Source organism: Dama dama, chromosome 16, assembly GCF_033118175.1.
Source record: "Dama dama isolate Ldn47 chromosome 16, ASM3311817v1, whole genome shotgun sequence".
Classification (NCBI taxonomy): Eukaryota; Metazoa; Chordata; class Mammalia; order Artiodactyla; family Cervidae; genus Dama; species Dama dama.
The window spans coordinates 17159878-17182994 of NC_083696.1; the positions used below are offsets into that span (position 1 = coordinate 17159878).

Genomic DNA, 23117 nt, shown 5'->3' on the forward strand with positions numbered 1-23117 from the left:
TGATGTGTTTATTGAAAAGTCATCCCATTGTAAGTCAAGGAAGATATGTACCCTCTGTTGATGGTCTCAGGAGAAAAAAGACAGAGGTTGTTTGACAAAGAGGGAATTTGGCCAGCAAGGAGTTTTGGGACTCAAACTGCAATATCAACTCTTCTGTGAATCTCCAAGTGCTGATCTTCTCTGCAGATTTCGGACTTGCAAACCTCTACAATCACATAAGCCAATTTCTTAAAACTTTCTTTCTTTTTCTCTGCACACATATAAACATACTCACCCTAATTGTTCTGGAGAAGACTAACACATATACAGTACACTAGAGGAAATTCAGTTGAATTAAAGAATTAAATGTAAACAAACAAAAAGATAAAAGTACTAGAAGGAAATATTGATACATATTTTGGCAGAGGTGGGAGAGAGTGAAGGCCTTTGTGAAGAATGCATACCACTGGCAGAAACCATAAAGAGAAAGATGGATAGATTTGACTAGGAAAAGTCTATATCTTCTAATTTTCCAAAAGTACCATAAGCGTATAAAAAGGTAAATGATAAACAGGGAAAAATTCACAATGTATGTTTTGAACTAAATTTATATTTAATTAAATTTATATTTAATACAAAAAACTTATCTAAAGGAATAAAATAAACTGACTATCCTAATAGAAAAGTGGGCAAGAAAATGCAAGTCACAAAGAAAAACAAGTGATCAATAAACATAGAAACATATTCAATATCAAAGAAATGCAAATACAAATAAAATGTAATTTTTGCCTATCAGGCCATCAAAAGCTTAAAAGTATGCTTATGTGCAGTGTTGGCAATAATGCAGCAAAAGGGACCACTATTGGTGGAATATAAATTAGTATACCTTATCTCAGACTTCCCTAGATTTCCATGTCTAAGATCAACAACAGACAAATGTACAGACATATATGGAAGTATGATAATCTCTGCACTACTTATAATAGCATACTGTTGAAGATAACCCAAATGTCCATCAATATGGTCTTTTAGTTAAATAAATTATGATAAATTCACATACTAAAAATGGACTTATTTATTTTTTTATTTATAACTGTAAAGTTATATTCATTTCTTGAGGCAGATGCCCATTATTATTAAATGAAAATGAGAGTCACAAAAGAATATGTACAGTACAATCCCAGTTTTGCAAAATATTTATTCCATATGTATATAAATCAACAGTCTTGAACAGAAGAAAGACTGGAAAGAAATGTATCAAAGTATTGACAGTAGTAAGTGAAGGATTATGGATAACTTAAATTTCTGTTTGAGTGTATGGTGGAAAATGGAGGATGTTATCTACAATTTTCTACTATAACTGTATATTACTTGTATACTAAGAAAAAGGTTGTCGTTACTATTTTATAGCACAAAATGTATGAGGTGGAAGAGATGACAAAGTTGGGGGGAGCAAGTAGAATTAGGAACTAAAAATCAGAGGCAACAATATCCAGAACTTTGTAAGAGCTCAAAAACTGCTGTCCTAGTCTCAGATTTATTTTTGTCATTCTTCTGTTTCTCTGACTTGATTTGCAGTATACTTATGAAAAGGGGGCTTTTTGTGGGAAAGCAGAGAATGAGGGAGGCAAAGGAGACCGCATCTTGTTCATAACCTATCTGATAGGGATGAGAGTGGGAGTCAGCACTAGAGAGGGATCATACAGCCTGTGAAGAGAATAGAGAGCAGACAGTCCCTAGGGTCACAAGGAGACAGGGGTAGAATGGCCTGTCTGAAAGAAGCAAGAGAGGTCTACCTATCAGGAGCTAGGAGTTTGGGGGCAGACACATATGGGGTAGACCCATCCCAAATATTTGCTGGTCTCACAGCAAGAGGTCCATAGACCTACTTCCAGATGTGCATTAAAGTTTGAAAACCACTCCATACTATATTCACAAAAATCCAGCAGCCCTGCATGTATATCACAAGGAGAAAATTAAAGAATTCTTTTCTAGAGAAACTGTTTCCAGGTGGAAAGCTTGTATATTCTGGCACCCCCTTTGAAGAAAGCCAGCTTTCCCAACAGTCAAGCCCAGCATTTAACAAGACTTACCCCTGCAAACACAGCCTCCATCAGCATTTTAGTTCCCCATGATTAGCCACGAATGGACAATCAAGAATCACGAAATATTTAAGGAATATTTCCAACATTAAAAAGAGAGGCCAAACCAAGGACAGGGGGGAAAGGACCATATATGCAGCAATACTACAAAGTTTAGAATTAAAATTCTCTAAAAGAGAAGAGAAGATACTGCTTTTCTTAAACAAAAGCTGTGATTTTTTTTTTAAAAAAAGTACAGAGATAAAACAGAATATATAGAAGTAAAAAAATACGGTACCTGAAAGTTTTAGGGATTCCCATGACTACCCACACATCCAGTGCTTCTGTAGTACTTAGACTCCAAGATGACTGTAATCATGTCCATTATTTATTACAGAAGAGGATGCATAGCAGGATCATAAAGGGGGAGGCACATCAGGCAGATTCTGAAGTTGCCCAGCACAGGTTTCCAAAGTTTTTCCTCTGGGCAGTGTGGGGTTGCTACACAGAATATGCTTTGGCTTTCAACAGTGAAATATAAAAAACCCATGCAGCATTTTTGCCAGATAAGCCATCTTAAGACTCACAGTTCACAGTTTTTAAGGCTGATCATTTCAGTACTCTCTGCCTGTGGAACTAGCCACAATTACTGAAGTTCCTGACTGTCAGAAGAAAAGCAGGTGTTCATCCTAAATCATTGTTTGCACAAACAATCTAGTCAGGCTAATAGAACAGAATTCAGTGCCCCAGGCACTTAAAACACTTTAACACTTTTTATCACTTAATAGCAGGGAGTACATACCAGAGACTAAGTTGCCAGGAGCCATCTTTAAAACCTCCTAGAGACAGCACAACCAGACCTGCTGTGTGTGTTAACTCTCTCCTGCAGAGTGAAACTGAAGATTCAATAGGGGGCAAAAAAAAAGAGACAAAATTGAAAAAAAACTTTTTTGAGAATAGGATGGGAAAAAAGATAAAGAACTAGAAAATACAAAAATCATAAAACTAGGGAATTGGTCTAGAAATTTGATGTCTAAGATGAGCAAACAGAAGAAAATAGGAATTTTATTCCATAATATAATAGAAGAAAAATCTCCAGACCTGAAAAACCAGAGTTTTCAGATTAAAAGAGTCTATTACCAACACAACCCAGTAGAGGCCCATGAGGAACAGATTGTGGGTTTTACTAGTGTCTGGGACCTCCAGCTATACCAAGCTGGCACCATTTGCTCTTCAATAATTCATTAACATTTTAGGTGGCTTCTTTTTACCAGTTTATCTTGTGACTACCATTTTTCCCCTTCTTTGCCAAAAGCAAATGTTTATGTGTCTTATTTCTTTTTGAAAGAATTTGTTTGAAATTCATTTTACTCAGTTGCCTTGTGACCTGAGCTCTTCAATATACTCAAAAAATTATCATTTCTAAAAGATTTTTAAAAGGATGGGAAATCTGTTTGTATTTTTTTTTTAGCTTAAATTATTAAGGAAATGTTCATTTCTCAGCTCTTCATTTGGCTCCTAAGCTCTCTATTTTCTGACTAACCGTTGGTATGTAAGCTGTTCATAGGGTGTGATCTGTCTCTTTTTGGTCAACACCATGTGGAGACCAATAATACTCATCTAACAAAGGCTTGAAGACCAAAGACCTCCGGGTTCTTCTGTGAAGACTTTAAAAAGGAGTGTCAGGCTGAATGTAGACATATTTCCTCTCTTCTTAAGGAATTATAATTTCTCTCTTTTGTTTTTATAGCTTATTAGTAGATAGAAGTTATTCAGATATTTCTGACTCAAGACATTTTCTAGTAGTCTAGAGAGCAAGAAAATCTTAAGTAAATTAGTCATATTTTACAATTTTATTCCTAAAATTTATTAAGATATAGTGGATTTCTATGAGTCTCTGTTACAAATATAAAATAAAATATTATTTCTTGAAAAGAGCACATAATGTAAAATTAAAATGAACTATTTTTTAACATGAAGCATATGTGCAACCTTTGTAGAGTCCCTTCTCTTTGGACCTTCAATTATAAAATGAGGTTCTAGGACTAAGTAATTTCTGAGGCTTCATTTGTTTTTTTTTTTTTAGCAGCTCTATTATGATGTACTTCACATACTATATAATTCATCTCCTTAAAGTGTACAATTGGGGTGTAGTACATTGTTAATTTTTTTAGTTGTGGTTAAAAAATGCAAAGTCATTCAGTCCTGTCCAGCTCTTTGCAACCCCATGGACTGTAGCCTACCGGGCTCCTCTGTTCATGGAATTCTCCAGGCAAGAATACTGGAGCTGGTAGCCGTACCCTTCTCCAGGGGATCTTTCTGACCCAGGGATTGAATCTGGGTCTCCTACACTGCGGATAGGTTCTTTACCATGTGCACCACCAGGGAAGCCCCTAAAACAAAACATGACATAAAATATATATGTGAAAAAATAAAAACACAAAATTTTTCTTTTAACCATTTTTAACAATGTAAGTGTATATAATTCAGCGGCATTAATTGCATCCACACTGTTGTGCAACCATCATAACTATTTCAAAAACTTTTTTTTTTAATTCTCAAACAGATAATTCTGTTCTAGATAAAACTCTTCTAAGACCCTCAAACCCGAACTGGAAGAAGACTAATTTCAATTCCCAGTCCCAATGTTATTAGGTCTGTTATGTGCTATTACACATTTATATACACTCTGAGTGTTTTCTAAGCCCCATCACAGGCACATTAATGGCTCTAAAGAAAGTCAGAGCAAAAGGGGAGAATGACATGTCGGTTTTAGTTGGATCTTGTAATTGTGAGACACCAGAGAGTCTTCATACTCCCATCAGCAGGTTTCAGTTAACTTTCAAATTAAGCCAGATGGCTTTCAAAAAATATCCACTACCAATTGGTGAATTTTGGAGCTTTTGGATGCTGTATCCACACGTTCTCTTAAGGAAGTGACTGGAAAGCTGTTATGGACACCCCTGCTGAGAGAGGATCCACATGTTCTTGGATATTCCTTCAGGGTTTGTGCGTTGTTCATAGCACAAGAACTGGCTGAAATTTATTTCCTGGTGGTCCTGAGAATTTGTTATCCTTATACATTGCAGTACCTTCTTTGGATTGTTGCTGGATTAATATCTCCATAAGATCAGACAAATAAAACTAGAGAAGTTGCATCTGTTTGCATATTGACCACATAAATTAAACTTGCTGTCCTGGTGGAATGGAGCAGAACCCTATGGTCCTTGCCGCCCATGCCTTCAGCCTACCTTTGGTCTGTGAAAAAACTTTAGCCATAAGTTTAATCAGAGAAATGAGAAAATGCAGAAGCAAAGGAAAACCAAATAATAAGTCAAAGAAGACCAAATAATAATAATATAGTCTTAAGCATGGGCTTTCCTGATAGCTCAGTTGGTAAAGAATCCACCTGCAATGCAGGAGACCCCAGTTTGATTCCTGGGTCAGGAAAATCCTCTGCAGAAGGGATAGGCTACTCATTCCAGTATTCTTGGGCTTCCCTTGTGGCTCAGCTGGTAAGGAATCAACCTGCAATGTGGGAGACCTGGGTTCAATCTCTGGGTTTTGAAGATCCTTTGAAGAAGGGGAAGGCTACCCACTCCAGTATTCTGGCCTGGAGAATTCCATGGACTATATAGTCCGTGGGTTCGCAAAGAGTCTGACACGACCGAGCAACTTGCACTTTCACCTTCACTTTCAAGCATAGTCAAGGACCTTTAGCTCCTCCTCAAGGGCTACAGATAATATTCTGAGCCATTTCCTGTGAGCTGTCTTATAGATGCTGAAACCCACACCAGGTGGAAGAAGTTAACTACATGATGACCAGACTGTAACCATGACATTGTTGTTGTTCAGTTGCCCAGTTGTGTCTGACTCTTTGCAACCCCACGCACTGCAGCATGCCAAGCCTCCCTGTCCCTCACTGTCTCCCAAAGTTTGCCCAAATTCATGTCCACTGCACTGGTGATGCCATCCAACTATCTCATCCTCTGATGCCTTCTTCTCCTTCTGCCCTCAATCTTTTTCAGCATCAGGGACTTTTCCACTGAGTCGATTGTTCACATCAGATGACCAAGATGTTGGAGTTTCTCCGTCAGCATCAGTCCTTCCAATGTGTATTCACAGTTGATTTCCCTTAAGATTGGGTGGTTTGATCTGCTTGCTGTCAAGAATTTGCCTCAAAGTGATGGAAACAAACTGACCCTGAAAGTGAGGACTAACTGCACCTAAAAACAATAAGACAGGACTGGTCAGATCACCACATGACAATTTTAAGACAACTGTCAGAGCTGACGATGCTGTCTCTGAATGTAGCCCCACCCTTCCTCCCCAACCCCCCACCCCCACCAATGGCCCATTGCTGGCATACAAAATAAAGCAAACTTCCCCTTTCCCCCAGCTTGCCTCTTTGTTGGGTTTTGAGAGATGAGCAGCTGGACCCCACTTTTGGTTACACTTGGAATTGCCATCTTTTTCCTTCATTGTTCTTTCTAAAGTCTTTCAGGGACGTTGCTCCATCCATTATTATCCAGAAGTTGCACCAGTGCGTAGAAGGCTTAGGAAAGTGAGTTTCAGCTGCCTTAAAATAATGTGAAGTGTCTTTTTAGACAGTAAATTCTCCACTACTGGGTATTCAAGTAAATGTTGGATCATTAGGTATCAAAGATATGGAAGACTGTTCCTGGATGCTATAGGACATTGAGAAAGATAATTAACAAGATTCCTTCAAATTCTGAAATTCTAAGACATTGTGGGTAGCATTGCATAGTGGTAAAGAACTTGGACTTAATCATACAGACCTGGGTTCAAATTCTGGATCCTTTACTTAGTTAGCTATGTAGCTTTAAGCAAATTGTTTAACCTAGTTTTATACTATCTCCATCAGTAAAATGAATATAATCATAAGATTAAATAAATTAATGCAGGGGAATGCTCACAACAAGTGCTTGGCAGTTTAATGCATACTCAGTAAATACTAAGCATTATTGTGATTTTTATAAAAATAGTAAGAGCCACAATTTTTAAAAAATGAGTTAAAAGTTCTGTGTTTATAATGTAGCCCTGCTTCTCAATATCCATATGACTCTGGGCAAATCACTTCATATGTTTGGGCCCTGACTTCCTAATCATAGATGTTTAGATATACTTTCTTTTAAGATTTCTAAATGGTCTTTCTTTCAATCAAAGGGTCTTTCTTTCTTTCTAATCAAAAGAATTATGATGATTTTTATGGGATAGCAATTTCTTATGGACATTAAAACACAGCAGTACATGAACCAAGAACTTCCAGATGTACAAGCTGGATTTAGAAAAGGCAGAGAAACCAGATATCAGATTGCCAACAGATGCTAGATCATAGAAAAAGCAAGGGAATTCCAAAAGAAATCTACTTCTACTTCAATGACTATGCTAAAGACTTGGACTGTGTGGATCACAGCAAACTGTGGAATATTCTTAAAGAGATGGGAATACCAGACCACCTTACCCACCTCCTGAGAAAGCTGTATGCAGGACAAGAAGCAACAGTTAGAACTGGACATGGAACAACAGACTGGTTCAAAATTGGGAAAGGGGTACATCAAGGGTGTATATTGTCACCCTGCTTATTTGACTAAATGCAGAGTACATCATGTGAAGTGCTGGACTGGTTGAATCACAAGCTGGAATCAAGATTACAGGAGAAATATCAACAACCTCAGATATGCATATGATACTACTTTAATGGCAGAAAGTGAAGAGGACTAAAGAGCCTCTTGATGAAGGTGAAGGAGGAGAGTGAAAAGCTGGCTTAAAACTCAACATTCAAAAAACTAAGATCATGGTATCCAGTCCTATCACTTCATGGCAAATAGACAGCGAAAATGTGGAAACAGTGTCAGATTTCTTTTTCTTGTGCTCTGAAATCACTGTGGATGGTGACTGCAGCCATGAAATTAAAAGACACTTACTCCTTGGAAGAATATCTATAACAAACCTAGACAGTGTATTTAAAAAGCAGAAACATCACTTTGCTGACAAAGATCCATATAGTCAAAGCTATGGTTTTTCCAGTAGTCATGTATGGAAGTGAGAGTTGGACCATAAAAAAGCTGAGTGCCAAAGAATTGATGCCTTCAAGCTGTGGTGCTGGAGAGGACTCTTGAGAGTCCCTTGGACAGCAAGGAGATCAAACCAGTCAATCCTAAAGGAAATCAACCCTGAATATTCATTGGAAGGACTGATGCTGAAACTGAAGCTCCAATACTTTGGCCACCGAATGCGAAGAGCTGACTCATTGGAAAAGACCCTGATGCTGGGAAAGATTGAGGGCAAGAGGAGAAGGGGGGAGACAGAGGCTTAGATGGTTGGATGGCATCACTGACTCACTGGACATGAGTTTGGGCCAACTCAGGGAGCTAGTGATGGCGTCGCAGAGAGTCAGACATGACTTAGCAATTGAACTACAGCAACAAAACACAGAAAGGCAGTCTGGCTTTATGGCAAAGTACTAAACCAGGTGTTCAGCCTCTGATTTGAGTATTGAGATGTTAATTTTGTGCTGTCTTGATATGCAACCAGAGTGCTCAAACTACCGCACAACTGCACTCATCTCACACGCTAGTAAAGTAATGCTCAAAATTCTCCAAGCCAGGCTTCAGCAATACATGAACTGTGAACTTCCAGATGTTTAAGCTGGTTTTAGAAAAGACAGAGGAACCAGAGATCAAATTGCCAACATCCGTTGGATCATCGAAAAAGCAAGAGTGTTTCAGAAAAACATCTATTTCTGCTTTATTGACTATGCTAAAGCCTTTGACTGTATACATAACAATAAACTGTGGAAAATTCTGAAAGAGATGGGAATACCAGACCACCTGATCTGCCTCTTGAGAAACCTGTACGCAGGTCAGGAAGCAACAGTTAGAACTGGACATGGAACAACAGACTGGTTCCAAATAGGAAAAGGAGTATGTCAAGGCTGTATATTGTCACCCTGCTTATTTAAATTATATGCAGAGTACATCATGAGAAACGCTGAACTGGAAGAAGAACAAGCTGGAATCAAGATTGCAGGAGAAATATCAATAACCTCAGATATGCAGATGACACCACCCTTATGGCAGGAAGTGAAGAACTAAAGAGCCTCTTGATGAAAGTGAAAGAGGAGAGTGAAAAAGTTGACTTAAAGCTGAACATTCAGAAAACTAAGATCATGGCATGTGGTCCCATCACTTCATAGCAAATAGATGGGGAAACAGTGGAAACAATGGCTGACTTCATTTTTTTTGGGCTCCAAATCACTGCGGATGGTGATTGCAGCCATGAAATTAAAAGACACTTACTCCTTGGAAGGAAAGTTATGACCAACCTAGACAGCATATTAAAAAGTAGAGACATTACTTTGCCAACAAAGGTCCATCTGGTCAAGGCTATGGTTTTTCCAGTAGTCATGAATGGATGTGAGAGTTGGACTATAAAAAAAGCTGAGCACCGAAGAATTGATGCTTTTGAACTGTGGTGTTGGAGAAGACTCTTGAGAGTCCCTTGGACTGCAAGGAGAGCCAACCAGTCCATCCTAAAGGAAATCAGTCCTGGGTGTTCATTGGAGGCACTGATGTTGAAGCTGAAACTCCAATACTTTGGCCACCTGATGTGGAGAGCTGACTCATTGGAAAAGACCCTGATGCTGGGAAAGATTGAGGGCAGGAGGAGAAGGGGATGACAGAGGATGAGATGGTTGGATGGCATCACCGACTCAATGGACATGAGTTTGGGTAAACTCTGGGAGTTGGTGATGGACAAGGAGGCCTGGCGTGCTGCAGGCCATGGGGTCACAAAGAGTCAGACACAACTGAGTGACTGAACTGAACTGAATTGATATGCAACCTTAGGCCATTGTTTGATAACTCCATGGCTAGGTTTGTCCAACAAAATTGGAGATAACTGTCTATACCTTCTCTTTGTCTGCAAGGGATGGTTTGAGGTATAGTGATTTTTATTCTAAGAAAATGGCCTTTGCTCAATGTAGGGTCATATTATTTTTATGAGCTTAAGAGTCACTTGGGAACATAGAATTGACAAGGTTGAGTCATCTCACTTTTCTTAAGACAATCTTCTTTCTTTTTTTCCTTAAATTATGAAATATGATAATGTATTTTTAGTTGTAATTTTGATATCAAGCTCTCAAAAATTAATAGAATGAATAGAGAGAAAAGTACAAGGATATGGTAGACCTGGAAAGCACTATGAACTAATTCAACATAATTAAGATTTATGCAATTTTCACACAAAAGCAGGATACAAATTCTATTCAAGTTCCCATAGACTATAAACCACGAGACACTGGAACGTATCCAGGCACATAAAATAGGATGTGAAACTTTCATGGTCTAAAGGTATTGAAGTCATATAGAGTCTGTTCTCTTATCACTGTGGAATTATGTTAGAAATCAGTATCAAAAGGTATTTTAAAATAACCCACATATTTTCAAGTACAATGGGACATTTACTGGGAGAGTAAATTATCTCACTTTTTATATCAAAATTGAGATCTCTGAGAGTTCTTGAAGAGGGATTTAATATTTGATTTACCAGCGAATCAGTGATGATCTAGGGGGCTTCCCTAGTGGCTCGGTGATAAAGAATCCACCTACTAATGCAGGAGATACGGGTTCAATCCCTGGGTCAGGAAAATTCCCCTGGAGAAGGAAATGGCAACCCACTCCAGTGTTCTTGCCTGGGAAATCCCTTGGACAGAGGAGCCTGGTGGGCTATAGTCCATGGAGTTACAAGAGTCGGACTTTGACTTAGTGACTAAACACACACACACATAAATGATCTATTACCTTTTCCTTGTTGCCATTAAATAATCTGTTTTTCTGCCTCTAGATAGGATTTCTTAGAGTGTATAGTTTGCTTTTCTGGGCAAGTTATGATTTCTACTCTTGTGAAACTTGGCTTCTCAGTTCTTGTTCAGTGTTTCCACTTGTTAAGTTGATTCTTAATCAACTGTAAAACCGTGGGACTGCTAAGGATGGAGAGGTGGTGGATGGCAGAGGTGGTGGTTGAAATCTTTTATCATATTTAGTCTTTATAATGATTGGATCATGAGCAAGAAGAAGGAGTCATAGAAGTTTTATGGGATCAACTGGATGTTTCTCCTAGCATCCAAGAGGGTTGAGCTGTTACCTGTAAGAGGGAAAGAGTATAATAGGTCATAAAGAGGAGAGCTTGAGAGTCTATCTAGACAGACTCAAATTTCTGTCTATGCATAGGAGGTCTGATCTCTCTGCCCCATTCTCTGGGTGTCTCTCTCTCCTATAATTCTCAAACCAATTTCTAATCCATGCTTCTCCATAGGGTCTCAACCCAGAGATATCCAGCTGTGAGTTGTCCCACGGTAACCTTATCCATGTCCCAAACTGGACTTAAGAACTTTCTCTACCTCATGCTATTCTTTCCCTTATGTTTTAGTCTCTTAGTTCAATCAACCATCTGGATACTCAAGCTTAAATATCTGTAGCCATGCTCAGCAATTTCTTCTCCTTGACCCTGCATCATTCATTCAATAGACATTTACTTACCATCTACTATGAACCATTGGGCTTCCCAGGTGGCGCTAGTGGTAAAGAACCCGCCTGCCAGTGCAGGAGGCTAAGAAATTCAGGTTCAATCCTTGAGTTGGGAAGATCCCTTGGAAAAGGGAATGGCAACTCACTCCAGGATTCTTGCCTGGAGGATCCCATGGATAGGGTCACAAAGAGTCTGACATGACTGAAGTGACTTAGCAGGCATGCACAAACCATTGCTAGACATTATATCTTAATAGAAGAGACAAAGATGATTAAAGACATGACCCTGAATATAAGCAGCTCAGTTCAGTTAAAGAAGCAAACAGGCAAACACAAAACAGTCAGAAACAAGTCCTTTTTGTTCTGTTTCTTAAATAATTCCCTCTCCATTCCTGCTGCCAATACTTAAGCTCAGACCTTTTATTTGGCCTGGATTACTATAATTATCTGGCATAGTTCCTTCTTTCTGCTCCTATTCTGGAAATACCCTACTCCTATCTGCCTCAACACACACACCTTTGCATTTTTACCTCCCAGCATTCCACATATCACTCTGGACACTGTGTGTGTGTGCTAATCGCTTCCTTTGTGTCTGACTCTTTGCAATCCTATGGACTATAGCCTGCCAAGTTCCTCTGTCCATGGGATTTTCCAGGCAAGAATACTGTAGTGGGTTTCCATGTCCTCCTCCAGGAGATCTTCCTGACCCAGGGATCGAACCCTTCTCCTGCATTGCAAGGGATTCTTTACCACTGAGTCCCCAGGGAAACCCCACTCTAGACACTATCCCTCACCTAATTTTAGTCATAAGAGCTTTTGTGGCCTTGAGAATACTATTTCTATGCCTACAGTTCCCTTCTCTACATAGCAGACTTCTATTTGTCTAGTTTATGTCCGTTCCTCCGTGAAATTTTTCTCAACTATTTAGGCAGGACTTAATGCTCCCAGAGAACTCTTTATACTTCCATTTATACCATCAGTTATGCCACACTTTTTTTTTATTGATGTTGTTTTTATTGTTTTTTACTTTTTTTTTTTTTGTATTTTCTTACTGGCCTGTACCCTCATTAAAGGAATGTGTCTTGCTCCTATTTCAGTCCCCAGCAGCTAAATTAATAATTGGAATAGAGTAAGTGCTCACAAATGTTAGAAATATGAATGGCTTTTCATGAAGCATGGATGTGAATGAACCACAGAATGAATGGTTCTATACTAAAATTTAGAACGGGGAAATACTGACTTCTTAGACATGGGGTTCTGGAGTTGTCTTCTGACTGGGATGAGGTCACCATTACTCTGAACTTCCTTCTGCCCTCTCACAAATGGAAAACAACAGAGTCCAGTTTTCAATAGGAACAGCCAGCTTCCTGCCAGACCAGACAATAAGGCTGATGCCTCATGTACATCATTTAATATAGTCCCAACAGCCCTTTGAGGGAGATGTCCTTATTCTCATCCTACAGGGGATAGAAGCTCATGGAGTTAACGGGGTTATCCAAGAGCCTACAGCAACTAAGGCCTGAGATGGGTTTTGAACCCATCTCACAGAAGCTGCATTCTTTGCAACATTCTATACTACTACAAATTTTAGGTCGTGGTTTGAGTACTTGATAATTGTAGTAATTGCATTGGGATAATAAGATTATCATGTAAATGTCGTTGGCAAGAAAAATTTTAAATGTTAAACAGTCCTTTAAAAAAAATTTATTGTAGTGTATAGCTGTTTTACAAGGTTATATTAGTTTCAGTCATGCAGCAAAGTGAGTCAATTATACATATACATAAATGCACTCTTTTTTAGATTCTTTTCCATATAGGTCAGTACAGAGTATTGAGTAGAGTATTACTGTGCTAAATAGCAGGTCCTACTTTTTAGTTATTTACTTATTTTTGGCTGTACCATGCAGCATATAGGATCTTAGTTCCCCAACCAGGGATCAAACCCACACCCCCTGCAGTGGTAGCACAGAGTCTTAACTACTGGACTACCAGGGAAGCTGCTAATAGTATACAGTCCTTGAATATGTCTTGTGAGTCCCAATGAGCTGCACAATTTGGCTTAAAAGTATTTAAGATTTTTGCATTGAGAACATAAGTGAAATTTGTCTGTAGTTTCTTTTTGTGTCGGTCTTTGTCAATGTTGGTGTTGATTTTATGCTGGTTTTGACTGGTAATAAATTGACAATTATTTGGTGAATTACTATACTGTAGAGTCTCAGTCTGGGAAATTAAAGGTTTCTGAATTTGGGTATCTAAATCACGCAGTTATTTGAGCTCATGCTCTAGATTGCAAGCAGTAATTCTGGATTACAAAGAATTAGGGTGATAGAGTAATGCCCTTGTTTGCCACATTTATAGACCCTAGTTGAGTTCCTCTATCATCAGATAGATTATCAGTAGTTATTTTTCATGTGGTGAAGCAATATAAGTAAGCCATCATTATTAACTAGGAAATGAAGATTGATAATGAAGGCTATGAAGAGCAAATGAAGTATTAAACTCTCAGGATGCTAGACTCAGCAGAACATCAGGGATCATTTAGTCTAGTCCTTTCATTTTACAAAATGAGACTGACAGAGAAAGGCAGGGATGCACCTGACGTAGCTACTTAACGTCAGAGCCTTGATCATTAGAATAATGCTTGCATTACTTAAGTTCCCTTTGTAAATCTGGAAGTAGTTTACAGCAATCTGGACGTATCAGTACAGAAGCTTACTTGTTTTCTTAAAGTAAATTCACTTTATTTTTATTGTTACGTTTCCTCATGCCTTGGTGACTTAATCTATAGATGTCAAAAAGTAACAGTTTTTATACTCTGTGTAGGAACAAAATTCCATTCTATAGATGTACCAGACTTACTTACCTACTCTCCTATTGATTGATATATAAGTTGTGTTCAATTTTTAAAATTGTAAACAATGCATATGGTGAACTTTTTAAATTTTAGAATTTTAAAGTTTATAGCTTACAGCTGGTTCATTGATCATCCGATCATTTATGAAGCATTCATCCGATCATTTATGAAGCATTCATTCCATGCCTGGCACTGTACTTCTTTTTCTTTTAACATCAACAACTAGCAGGACAAGCTCTGCCTGTCAGTTCATAAGATGAAGATGGGATTTCTAGATATACTGCCCAACCCATAATAACCTTCATCACTAGAGCTATAATTTTAAGAGAGTTTTCTCTGTATAGCCACTGTGCCAGAAATTTTATAAGTGTTTATCCATAGATCAGTTCAGTTCAGTTGCACAGTCGTGTCCAACTCTTTGCGACCCCATGGACTACAAGCACGCCTGGCTTCCCTGCCCATCACCAACTTCCGGAGCGTACTCAAACTCATGTCCATTGAGTCGGTGATGCCATCCAACCATCTCATCCTCTGTTGTCCCCTTTTCCTCCTGCCATCAATCTTTATCAGCATCAGGGTCTTTTCTAATGAGTCGGTTCATTGCATCAAGTAGCCAAAGTATTGGTGTTTCAGCTTCAGCATCAGTCTTTCCAATGAATATTCAAGACTGATTTCCTTTTGGATGGACTGGTTGGATCTCCTTGCAGTCCAAGGGACTCTCAAGAGTCTTCTCCAACACCACAGTTCAAAAGCATCAATTCTTCAGCACTCAGCTTTCTTTATGATCCAACTCTCACATCCATACATGACTACTGGAAAAACCATAGCTTTAACTAGATGGACCTTTGTTGGCAAAGTAATGTCTCTACTTTTTAATATGCTGTCTATGTTGGTCATTATTTTTCTTCCAAGGAGCAAGCATCTTTTAATTTCATGGCTGCAGTCACCATCTGCAGTGATTTTGGAGTCCCCCCCCCCCCAAAAATAAAGTCTCTCACCATTTCCATTGTTTCCCCATCTATTTGCCATGAAGTGATGGGACCAGATGCCATGATCTTAGTTTTCTGAGTGTTGAGCTTTAAGCCAACTTTTTCACTTTCCTCTTTCATTTTCATCAAGAGGCTCTTTAGTTCTTCTTTGCTTTCTGCCATAAGGGTGGTGTCATCTGCATATATGAGATTATTGATATTTCTCCCAGCAATCTTGATCCCAGCTTGTGCTTCATCCAGCCCAGCATTTCTCATGATATACTCTGCATATAAGTTAAATAAGGAGGGTGACAATATACAGCCTTGATGTAGTCCTTTCTCAATTTGGAACCAGTCTGTTGTTCCATGTCCAGTTCTGACTGTTGCTTCTTGACCTGCATACAGATTTCTCAGGAGGCAGGTAAGTAGTATTCTCATTGTACACATGAAGAAATTGAGTCCTAGAGAGTAAGTTCTGCAAGGACATATAATGAATACGTGGTAGAAATGAGTTCATTCATTCATTCACACGTTTTCTCTTGTTTTGTTTTTCTAGGAGGGCCTACTAAGTACCAGTCATTATTCTAGAATCACATTGAGAGGTACAATGGCAAGTAAACCAGATATGGCACTTACACTCTGGCTGGCAGACAACAAATAAGTAAATAAACGTAGACATATATAATGTGTCAAATTGTGACAAATGCTATGAAGGAAATGATTGAGTCCAATGGCAGAGAGTCCTGGGGGCAGGGTGAGGAAGACAGCTGCTTTAGACTGGGTGGTCAGAGAGACCTTTCAAAGGAGCTGACATTTAGCTGAAACCATGTAAAGAGTAGGTGGAGTTCTTTCAGCAGGGGCCACAGCTGGTTTGAAAGCCTGTGTTGGGAAAAATCTTGGCATAATCTGCTGTGGCTGCAGGGAAGCTGGCAAGGTCAGGGTGGCCCAGGATGAGCGTAGAGAGAAAACAGCTTTGATTCTACAGAATTCCCTGATCATGGGTAGGAGCATCCATTCTATTTGCCATGGAATGGGACTGCCATCACAGGTTTAAGCAGGAGGTGAAATGGTCTTATTTATATTTTTAAAGAAGCACTTTGAGTTTTCTGTGAAGATAAGGTTAGAGAGAGGAAAATTGAAGTCCTGAGATAAGTAAGGAAGATGTAGCAATAATCAGGTGAGAGATGACAAGAGCTTGGGCTTCTTGGGTGGCTGTATTAAGGCTGGGGAGGTGGGGAGGTAGACCTGCTTGTTTCTCAGTGATGTAAATGGCAGGGCTGTGTGACCTTAGAATCTACCCCTTCCAGTGCCACAGAAACGCAACTCGCTGGCTGAGAATGGAGAGACCTTATGGATTCTTATTTCTGGAATCTTTTAAACCCTCTGTGTTGGTTTCTGAAAGTTGAATACTCTCTTTTTTTCAAAATACTTGCAAATGTCTTTGTCAGTTTCACCACCCACATTTGTGATGCACTGGTAAAACATTTCTGCAAACCAGGCTGTTGCTCACACTGACTCCTGACTTCATGCATTTTGCAAATGCACAGCTTAGTAAATGTGACTTCCTGCTGTTTGTGGTTTACAACACTGCAAGGGATGACTCAGTTCAGTTCAGTCGCTCAGTCGTGCCCGACTCTTTGCGACCCGGTGGACTGGCCACACGCCAGGCCTCCCTGTCCATCACCACCTCCTGGAGTTTACTCTAACTCATGTCCATTGAGTCGGTGATGCCATCCAAGCATCTCATCCTCTGTTGTCCCCTTCTCCTCCCACCTTCAGTCTTTCCCAGCATCAGGGTCTTTTCCAATGAGTCAGCTCTTCACATCAGTTGGCCAAAGTATTGGAGTTTCAGCTTCAACATCAGTCCTTCCAATGAATATTCTGGACTGATTCCCTTTAGGATGTACTGGTTGGATCTCCTTGCAGTCCAAGGGACTCTCAAGAGTCTCCAACACCACATTTCAAAAGCATCACTTCTTTGGCGCTCAGCTTTCTTTATAGTCCAACTCTCATATCCATACATGATTACTGGAAAAACCATAGCCTTGACTAGGAGGACCTTTGTTGGCAAAGTAATGTCTCTGCTTTTTAATATGCTGTCTAGCTTGGTCATAACTTTTGTTCCAAGGAGCAAGTGTCTTTTAATTTCATTGGTGCAGTCATCATCTGCAGTGATTTTGGAGCCCCCCAAAATAAAGTCTGTCACTGTTTCCATTGTTTCTCCAAATATTTGCCATGAAGTGATGGGACCAGATGCTGTGACCTTATTTTTCTGAATGTTGAGTTCTGAGCCAACTTTTTCACTCTCCTCTTTCCCTTTTATCAAGAGGCTCTTTAGTTCTTTGCTTTCTGCCATAAGTGTGGTGTCATCTGCATATCTGAGGTTATTGATATTTCTCCTGGCAATCTTGATTCCATCTTATGCTTCATCCAGTTCAGCATTTCTCATGATGTACTCTGCATATAAGTTAAATAAGCAGAGTGACAATATACAGCCTTGATGTACTCCTTTCTCAATTTGGAACCAGTCTGTTGTTCCATGTCCAGTTCTAGCTGTTGCTTCTTGACCTGCATACAGATTTCTCAAGAGACAGGCCAGGTGGTCTGGTATTCCTATCTCCTTAAGAATTTCCCACAGTTTGTTGTGATCCACACAGTCAAAGTCTTTGGCATAGTCAATAAAATGGAAGTAGATGCTTTTCTGTAATTCTCTGAGACAAAAACTGATAATCATCTCTTATTTTAAGTTACAAAGAACTGGGTGGCAAAAGGAGTGAAGAAGGAAGCCCTAAATGCTTTGGATGAATTATTGGATTTATAGCCAAAATGCTTAAAGTTACATTTCTTTTTTCTTTTAAAATATGCTTTTGAAAATTATTTTTCCCTTTTCTCAAAAACAATGAATATTTATTACTAGAGAATAGGAAACTACAAAGAAGAAGACATAATTTCACTTACCCAGTGATATCCCACTTACCCAGTGACATCCCCTGTAATCTTTTAGTGTACATGAAGGTAACTTTTAAATAATCAATCTGTTTTATTTTTACTAATATTAAAAATCAATCATGCTCATTTTAGGCCGTCTAAAGTATATAGAAAATTACAAATAAGAAGGTAATTTGCTATTCAAGGGTGGACATTGGTAACATTTGAACATGTTTTCAGATCTTTTTAGTGTGCATGTTTTATATAATTGATATAGCATCTATTTTCTACTTAATATTACAATTAAATAATTTTTCTGTGTTATTACAAGCTCTTCATAATTATTACATTTAGTCATTACATAAAACTACAATCTTATTTGCTACTATGTGCCTTGAATTCCTAACTGCCAGGAAATCCAACCAGTCCATCCTAAAGGGAATCAGTCCAGAATATTCATTGGAAGGACTGATGCTGAAGCTGAAACTCCAATACTTTGGCTACCTGATGTGAAGAACTGACTCATTTGAAAAGACCCTAATGCTGGGAAAGATTAAGGTGGGAGGAGAAGGGGACGACAGAGGATGAGATGGTTGGATGGCATCACCGACTCAATGGACATGAGTTCGGGTAAACTCTGGGAGTTGGTGATGGATAGGGAGGCCTGGTGTGCTGCAGTCCATGGGGTGACAAAGAGTCGGACACGACTGAGCAACTGAACTGAACTGAAATATATGAAATAAAAATAATACCAACCTCACTGGATTATTGTGAGAGTCAAATGGGTTAGATGAGTTGAAGAGCACAGACTGTGATGTGTGGTTAATATTTAAACAGCGTTAGCAGCTATCATCAATTCCTTCCTATGAGTTTAGTCTACTTCATTTTTTTCATTGTTTTATGTAAATCCTTACTGAAAATCTTATCTACAAAGCTCTTTATGTATAGATTATTTCCATTTCTTTTAGAGTTAATCCCCAGAAGTGAACTTACTGGGTCAGAGGGGACGCATAAAGTTAAGAAATTTAACACTGTGTGTGCAAGTGTCCCTACAGGATATGTTGCACGTATTGAGATTTGATTTCTGTTACAAGGGGCTGTCTTGTTGGCAATTGCCATGTGTAGGTGGGTGGTGTCACAGGAGATGACCCATGGGGTTAATATTCTGGATTTAGAATACTATTGATTTTTAACTGCAACATAGAGGAGAGGGAGGAATATTGTCCTAACTGAGTGAAGCAGAATCACCTAGGGAGCTTTTTAAAAATTTAATTCTCTCTTCCCTCTTTTCAGCGTCATTATGCACCCACCATGGCAGCATGGGTCATGCCTTTTCCTTCTGAAAAACATCTCACTATCCTCTCTCTTCTAAATCACTGATAAAATAACAACTTTGCAGATAGAAGTATATCATTTCCTTTACATGTGTCGGACAGGGGAAAATTTTGAGAAACAATCAAGGGTTTAGGAGACGGCAAGTAGTGGTTAGGACTACGTCTGAAGCGACAGCGGAGATTGCATCTGTCAACTTGGAGAGAGATGGCTTGATTCCTGTGGCTGTCTGTTCACAGCTTTATTCTGGAGCCTACTAGGAGGCTATCTGCTGAATTTAAAGTGTGTGGTGTTTAAGGCGGCTGAAAGAAAAAGGAAAATGAAAGTCACTCAGTTGTGTCTGGCCGTTTGAGACCCCATGGACTATACAGTCCATGGAATTCTCCAGGCCAGAGTACTGGAGTGGGTGGCCTTTCCCTTTTCCAGAGGATCTTCCCAACCTCGGGACTGAACCCAGGTTTCCCACATCGCAGGTGGATTCTTTACCATCTGAGCCACAAGGGAAGCTAAGGAGGCTCTCGCACCACAATTGTGTTTTCATTCTGCTCTGAGATCAGTTTTCAAGCCCTAGGCTGTTCCCTTTTATCCTACACCCCTACTGTGGTGGACTTCTTATCAAAGCCACTGTTCCTCCTCTTCCTCAGCCAGCCAGACTATTGATAGCACACAGCTTTTAAGTTTCCCCTTTCTAGGCTGTTTGAGTGGAGCTATTTAGCTTGTCCCAGGCCGAAGTCTAGCCAAACAGACTATTCTATCTCCTTGGCCACAATGATTTGTTCAGAGGTGGCACAGGATTGAAACTGGAGGCTATTTTCTTGGAGCTATCAGGAAAGACAGAAGAGTCTTCCTCTGAGGTGCAGGCTATATGGACGATGTAAGTGCCAGCTGCTGGAAGTCATTGTGAAGCTTTCTACCGTAGAAGAGAATGAGGCCATATGCAAAGAGAAGCAAAGGGAAAGATAGAAGGAGACATGGGGAGCTCAAGGACATTGTTTGAACTCCTGGTTTTAGTTGTAAAAGCTACAGTTTTCTTTTAATACTTTTAAACCTCATCATGCATTTTGCCCACTCCCCATCTCTCACCTCTGGCAACCACCAATCTGTTCTCTGTATCTATGAGCTTGGGGTTTTTTTTGTTGTTGTTGTTGTTGGTTTTTTGTTTTAATTTTACATATACGTGAGCTCATATGGTATTTGTCTTTCTCTGTCTGACTTATTTCATTTACCATAATACTCTCAAGGTCCATGTGTGTTGTCCCAAAATGGCAAGATTTATTTATTTTTTTTATGGCTGAATAGTATTCCATTGTATATACATACCACATTTTCTTTATCCATTCATTCATTAATGGACACTTGGGTTGTTTTTGTATCTTAAATATTATAAATAAAGCTACAATGAACATGGGGTGCATATATCTTTTCCAGGTAGTGCTTTCTTTTTTTTTTTCAGGTAGTGCTTTCATCTTCTTTGGATAAATACCCAGAAATGGAGTTGCTGAATCATATGGTGGTTCTATTTTTAATTTTTTGAGGAGCCTCCATACTGTATTCTATAGTTTGCATTCCCACTAACAGTGCACAATGGTTTCTTTTTCTTCACATCCTAAACAGCACTCGCTGTTTCTTGTTTTTTTGGTAATTGCTATTCTTATGTGAGGTGATATCTCATTGTGGTTTTGATTTGTATTTCCCTGCTAATTAGTGTTGTTTGGCATCTTTTCATGTACCTGTTGACCATCTGTATGTCCACATTATTTTTATATCTTGATGAGTAAATAATATTCACACTTACAATTCCTTGCAGGTTTGGACACAGGTAGCTGGAAATTGTAGGTTCTCAACAAATATTTGGGTATTAAGTATTAAATAAATGAATGAACGAGTCGGTGGTGTAGTAGCAATTTGGTTTCAGAGTCAGAGTTTTAAAGGTTAAATCATTAACCAGGAATGGGCCAGGGAGGTTGATCCATGGCTTAATGATTGCCTGTTGAGAGTTACGGATAGAATCAGAATCAGGTAAATTGAAATAAAAAGTTCCAGCTAGTGCCAGAATGGCTCAGAACTGCCTCTGCTGCTGCTGCTAAGTCACTTTAGTCGTGTCCGACTCTGTGCGACACCATAGACAGCAGCCCACCAGGCTCCCCGTCCCTGGGATTCTCCAGGCAAGAATACTGGAGTGGGTTGCCGTTTCCTTCTCCAATGCATGAAAGTGAAAAATGAAAGTTAAGTCGCTCAGTCGTGTCTGACTCTTAGCGACCCCATGGACTGCAGCCTACCAGGCTCCTCCGTCCAAGGGATTTTCCAGGCAAGAGTACTGGAGTGGGGTGCCATTGCCTTCTCCACAGAACTGCTTCTACCGTGCATCAAAGCAGCATTTCTAGAAACTTGGCACTTCCCTCACTGTCAGGACTGAATCTTAGGAACATTCCTATTTGTACCACCAGCACCATAGTCTCTGTCCCCTCTTTGGTCTTTCAGCTGTCCTGGGAGGCACCAACTGACAGAAATGAGAGTCCCAGGACATTCAAACCATAAAACTCTTCAGAGATCACAGCTGGTAAAAAAGATATGGACATATACTGATGAGGGTATAAAGGCCCAGAAAGGTGCATTAACTTGCCCAAGGTTACACAGCGTGGTCAAGAACTCAGTGTGAACCGACATTCAGTAAGGCTCCTTCCATTCTACTGGTGGTTTCAAGGTCTGTGCGTGCTCAATCACCTGAAGGAGCAGTTGTGCTGCAGACCTGTTAACCTGAAGTTTTGGGGAACATAAAGTTCTCCATTTGATTTGAATACTAACAAGTTTTGGAACCATTGCTGTATCTTGTGTTTTGCTCTTAAATTTCTAAGACCCTTTGTGACATCAACCTAAAGTGTTAGACTCAGTTCCAGTCTGAGTAATGACCTGATTTAGGGACACTTGGTTTTCTCGTGCCTTGTACTCAGGCAAATAGACCATGGAAACATTTTATTACTTATAAGCAGCCTCATATCCAATATCTCAAGTGTCCTCCTAACAATATTATATTACCCCTGTATCTCCCCAAAGAAACAAACACTCAGAGAGGGAAAATCACTTGTTTGAGATCTTTGTGACAGTAGATAGCAGTTTCAGCCCAGCTCTCTCACTTCAAATTATACATTGTTCCACACTTTTTTTTAATGGCACTTATTTTTTTAAAAATAGGTACATCATGCAGAAGGTAAATCCAATAAGTACAGGGAGTGAAAAGCAAAGTAAGACCCCCCCCCCCAACCTTAGTCTGCTATCTGTCCAATTTTTCTCTCTGAACACACCATTGTTACCAGTTTCCGGTGTGGGATTTCAGAGATTGTCTATGCATTTTGAAGTGAATGCGTATGTGTTTGTTTAGCCTCACCCTCATAAATGGTAGCTTAAAATGCACGCACAGCACCTT

At 39.4% G+C, this 23117-nt stretch overlaps 1 protein-coding gene across 1 annotated transcript in view; it reads left to right on the forward strand.

Annotated features, from left to right (window-relative positions):
- ABCA1 (ATP binding cassette subfamily A member 1) overlaps nucleotides 1-23117 on the forward strand; it is a 340473-nt gene that overhangs the window by 88394 nt on the left and 228962 nt on the right. The gene's annotated exons all lie outside the window — the stretch shown is intronic.